A 6,000-nucleotide genomic window follows, 5' to 3' on the forward strand; every position below is an offset into this window, starting at 1 on the left:
TTCTCTGCTTGATTGTTTTGCTTAGGATAATACTTTCCAGGTTCCTCCATGTCGTCTCAAAGGATAAGAGATCTTTCTTTCTTACAGCTGCATAGTGCTCCATTGTGTATATGTACCACAGCTTTTTTATGGACATTTGGGCTGTTTCCAGATCTTAGCTATTGTAAATAGTGCTGCTACACACATGGGGGTACATATATTCTTTATGACTGGTGTTTCAGGCTTCTTAGGGTATATTCCTAGAATTGGGATCACTGGATCAAATGGCAGTTTAATTTGTAACTTTTTGAGGTAACACCATATTGTTTTCTATAGTGGCTGCACCAGTCTGCATTCCCACCAGCAGTGTACTAGAGTTCCCTTTTCTCCACACCCTCACCAAACTTGTTGTTTGATGACCTGTTGCTGGCAGCCATTCTGACAGGTGTGAGGTGATACCTCATTGTTGTGTTAATTTGCATCTCTCTGATGATTAGTTATGTTGAGCATTTCTTCATATGTCTCTTAGCCATTTGTATGTCCTGTTTGGAGAGGTGTCTAATTCCTCTACCCATTTATTAATTGAGTTCTTTGTCTTCCTTTTGTTGAGTTGAATGAACACTCTTTATATATTGGAAATTAACCACTTATCTGATATATCATATGCAATTATGCTCTCCCATAGAGTGGTTTGCCTTTCCATTTTGATGATTGTAGTTTTTGCTGTGCAGAAGCTTTTGAGTTTGATGTAGTCCCATGTGTTCATTTTCTTCTTTGTTTCTGTTGCCTTAGGTGATGTATCAGTGAAAATTCTGCTGCGTATGATATCCAAAATTTTGTTGCCTACATTTTTTTTCTAGGATTTTTATGGATTCATGAGTCACATTTAAGTCTTTTATCCATTTTGAGTTTATTCTTGTGTAGGGTGTAAGTTGATGGTCTAGTTTCATTTTTTTGCATGTAGCTGTACAATTTTCCCAACTCCATTTATTGAAGAGGTTGTCTTTACTCCACTTTATGCTCTTGCCACCTTTGTCAAATATTAATTGAGCACATTGCCTTGGGTTCATTTCTGGGTTCTCTGTTCTTTTCCACTGGTCTATATGCTTATTCTTGTGCCAGTACCAGGCTGTTTTGATTACAGTGCCTTTGTAGTATAACCTGAAATCTGGTAATGTGATCCCTCCTATACTTTGTCCTTCTTTTTCAGGATTGCTGTGGCTATTCTAGGTCTTTTTGGTTCCATATGAACTTTTGAAGTATTTGTTCTAGTTCTGTGAAGTATGTCATTGGTATTTTAATGGGGATTGCATTAAATCTATAGATTGCTTTAGGTAGTATGGACATTTTAATGATGTTAATTCTCCCAATCCATGAACAAGGTATGTGCTTCCACTTTTTTATAACTTCCTCTATTTTTTTTTCAATGACTTGTAGTTTTCTGCGAATAGGTCCTTTATTTTTTTGGTTAGTTTATTCCCAGGTATCTTAATTTTTTTGCCACAAAGTTATAAGGGATTGTTTTCTTAGTTTCTTTGTCTGTGAGTTCATCATTGGTGTATAAGAATGCCATCAATTTCTTGATACTAATATTGTATTCTGCTATTTTGCAAAATTCATTTATTAAGTCTAGTAAATTTTTGATGGAGTCTTTGGGGTTTTCTATGTATAGCATCATGTCATCTGCAAATAATGACAGTGTTACTTACTCCTTTTCCATTTGGATCCTTTTTATTTTTTCTTCCTGTCTGACTGCTGTGGCTAAGACTTCCAGTACAATGTTAAATAAGAGTGGCGAAGGTGAGCATCCTTGTCTTGTTCCTGTTAAGGGAAATGATTTTAGTTTGTGCCCATTGAGTATGATGTTGGCTGTACATCTTTCATATATGTTCTTTATTATGTCAACATATGATCCCTCTTTTCCACATTGCTGAGCGTTTTTATCAGATATGGATGCTGGATTTTGTTGAAGGATTTATCGGCATCTTTTGATATAATCATGTGGTTTTTATTCTTCATTTTATTTATGTGGTGTATCACATTTATTGATTTGTAAAAATTTTACCAGTCTTGCATCCCTGTGATGAATCCCACTTGGTCAGGGTGAATAATTTTTTGATATATTGCTGGAGCAATTTGCTAGTATTTCATTCAGATTTTGGCATCTATGTTCATTAGAGATGTTGGCCTGTTGTGTTCTTTCTTTGTAATGTCTTTTTCTGGTTTTAAAATTAGAATTCTGCTGCTCTCATAAAACAAGTTTGGAAATCTTCTTTCTTCTTGAATTTTGTGAAATAGTTTGAGGAGAATGGGTGTTATTTCTCTTTTGAATGTTTGGTAAAACCCCCCCGTGAAGCCATCCGGACCTTGGCTTTTGTTTACTGGAACAGTCTTGATTATATATTCAATTTCCTTAGTTGTTATTGGTCTGTTCAAGTTTTCTTTTTTTTTTTTTTTCCATCCTCACCTGAGGACATTTTTCTATTTTTTGTTCAGATAGAGTGGGAGGGAGAGAGAGGAAGAGAGAGAGAGAGAAACATCGACATGAAGGGACATATCGAGTGGCTGCCACCCGCACGACCAACCAGGGCTGGGGACAAACTGGAATCGAGGTACGTGCCCTTAGCGGGAACTGAACCTGGGTCTCTCTGTACCGCAGGCCGACGCTCCAACCGCTGAGCCAAACCGGCCAGGGCTGTTCAAGTTTTCTATCTCTTCCCATTCCAGATTTGGGAGTCTATGGGTTTATAGAACTTTGTCCATTTCTCTTAGATTGTCAAATTTTTGCCATATAATTGTTCATAGTAGTTGTTAATGATCTTTTGTATTTCTGTGGTGTCAGTTGTTACGTCTCCTCTTTCCTTTCTGATTTTTGTGTATTTGGTTTCTCTCTCTTTGTTACTTGGTAAGTCTAGCTAAGGGTCCATCGATCTTGTTCTCCTTTTCAAAGAACTAGCTCTTTCTTTTATTGATCCTTTGAATTGTGTTTTTGGACTCTATGTCATTTATTTCTGCTCTGATCTTTACTATTTCCTTCCTTCTACTTGCTCTGGGATTTTCTTTCTGTTTGCTTTCTAGTTCTTTAAGTTGTGAGGTTATATAATCTATTAAAAATGTTTCTTGTTTCTTGAGGTGGTCCTATAGAGCTATGAAGTTCCCCCGAACTGCTTTTGCTGCAGCCCTAGATTTTGTGTTGTAGTGTGTTCATTTTCATTGGTTTCAAGAAAGTTTTTAATTTCTTCCTTGATCTCCATCGTAACCCATTCATTGTTCAATAACATGCTATTTAGTCTTCATGTTTTCAAATGTCTTTGCATGTTCTTGTTGCAATTGTTTTCTAGTTTCATGGCTTTGTGATCTGAGAAGATGCTTGATATGATTTCAATCTTCTTGAACTTGTAGAGACTTAGTTTGTATCCTAACATGTGGTCTATCTTTGAGAATATCTCATGTGCACTTGAGAAGAATGTGAATTCTGTAGTTTTTGGGTCTCATTCTCTGTAGATATCTATTCAATCCATTTGGTCTAGTGCTTCATTTAGAGTCTCGGTTTCCTTGCTAATTTTTTGTCTAGAGGATCTATCCAGTAATGTCATGGGGTGTTGAAGTCCCCTGCTATGCTTGTATTGCTCCTGATTTCTCCTTTGAAGTCTCCAAGAAGATTTTTTATATATGTTGGTGTATTTATATTGGGTGCATACATGTTTACCAAGGTTATATCTTCCTGTTGGATAGATCCTTTCAATATTGTGTAGTGGCCTTCTTGTCTCTACTTATGGCCTTCATTTTGAAATCTATATTATCAGATATGAGTATTGCGACCCCAGCTTTTTTTTTCCTTCCATTTACTTGGAAGATTTTTTTTTCATCCATTCTCGTTCAGCCTATGTGAGTCTTTTGTTGTGAGGTTGGTCTCTTGTAAACAACATATATATGAGTTATGCTTTCTTATCCAATGAGCTATTCTGTGTCTTTATATCAGAACATTCAATTCATTTACATTTAAAATGATTATTGATATGTACTTATTTATTGCCATTTTTGTTTAGTGTGGTTATATTTTTCTTCCTATTTCTGCTGCTAATTATAGCAGTCCTGTTTGCATATCTTGCAGTGCTGGTATGGTGTTAATATATTCCCTAAGCCTTTTTGTTTTTTCCTGGGAAGCTCTTTATTTGACCTTCCATTTTTAATGATAGTCTTGCTGGATAAGGTAGTCTTGGATTCAGATCCTTGTTTTTTATGACCTTGATTACTTCATGCCACTCCCTTCTGGCTTGTAGTGTTTCTGTTTAAAAGTCAACTGATAGCCTTAAGAGGGTTCCTTTGTACGTAACCTGTTGCTTAGCTCTTGCTGCCTTTAGGATTCTCTCTTTGTCTTTAATATTTGCCATTTGAATTACTATGTGTCTTGGTGTGGGCCTGTTTGGGTTCTTCTTACTTGGGAAGGAGTAAGATGACCACCATCATGCCTGGCCACAACTCAGCAAAAGCTCTAAGTGTCCTCCATATCCTGAGTGTTCTCACACAGTTCCAGTCCAGTCCACCCTCCATCTTCTGGAAGCCAAGGTGAGTGGCTGTGGCTATTTTAGCCTCTCTTCCTGCTCTGTGCTGTGGAGGTGCTTGGGAGTGTAACTGGAGGGCACTTTTCACAGGTAAGGCCTCTTCTGTCTGTGGCTCCCAGCCCCCCTCTTGCGCCTCCGCAATCCTACTAAGATTGAGTCAGCATCCCTTGTTATATGGTCCTCCAAGCTGCTTTTTGGTTGCTCTTTCCTGATTATTCGTCTTTATTTTTGTTGTAACTCCAGTTTGGTCCTGGAAGATGGTCTGTGTAGCTTTCATTCACTCCACTGCCATTTTAAAAATCTCAATTTGTACTTCTTAATTCCTTCACGTATTTTACTCATTCACTCATCCCCTTTCCCATCTGGCAACCAACAAAATGTTCTCTATATCTATGAGAATGTTTCTGTTCTGCTTGTTCATTTTGTTTCTAGATTTAATTGTTGATGGCTATGTATTTATTACCATTTCTTTTTGCTCATATATATTTTTTTTATCCTCACCCGAGGACATTTTTCCATATTTTGTTCAGATAGAGTGGGTGGTAGAGAGAGAGAGAAACATCAACGTGAAAGGGACACATCGAGTGGTTGCCACCTGCATGACCCAACCAGGGCCGGGGAGAAACTGCATCCGAGGTATGTGCCCTTAGTAAGAACTGAACCTGGGTCTTTCTGGACCACAGGCCGATGCTCTAACCGCTGAGTCAAACCAGCCAGGGCCGTTTGCTCATATTTTTTATCTTTTTCTTCAAGAGGACCCTTCAAATTTCATATAATACTGTTTTGGTGGTGATGAACTCCTTTACTTTTCCTTGTCTGGAAAACTCTTTATATGGCCATCGATTCTAAACGACAGCTTTGCCACATAGAGTAATCATGGTTGTATGTTCTTGCTTTTCATCACTTTGAATATTTCTTGCCACTCCCTTCTGTCCTGAAAATGTTTTTTTTTTTTTTTTTTTTTTTTTTTTTAGAAATCAGCTGACGGTCTAATAGGAACACCCTTGTAGACAACTAACTGTTTTTCTCTTGCTGCTTTTAAGATTCTCTCTCTGTTTTGAATCTTTTGCATTTTGATGATGATATAACTTGGTGTGGGCCTCTTGGGGTTCATCTTCTTTGGGACTCTCTGTGCTTCCTGGACTTGTATGTCTTTTTCCTTCACCAAGTTAGGAAAGTTTTCTGTCATTATTGTTTCAAATAGGTTTTCAATTTCTTGCTTTCTCTCTTCTCCTTCTGGCACCCCCAAGATGTGAATGTTGGCATGCTTGAAGTTGTCCCAGAGGCTCCTTACACTATCCTCATTTTTTTTTTTTAATTCTGTTTTTTTGTTTGTTTGTTTTACTGTTCTGATTGGGTGTGTTTTGCTTCCTTATATTCCAAATTGACGATTTTCTTCTTGGCTTTATCTGTGTAAATTATTCTTTATCTTAGTGCCTCCTTTATTTCTGACTGT

The sequence above is a fragment of the Molossus molossus genome, unplaced genomic scaffold, assembly GCF_014108415.1.
Source record: "Molossus molossus isolate mMolMol1 unplaced genomic scaffold, mMolMol1.p scaffold_m16_p_7, whole genome shotgun sequence".
Classification (NCBI taxonomy): Eukaryota; Metazoa; Chordata; class Mammalia; order Chiroptera; family Molossidae; genus Molossus; species Molossus molossus.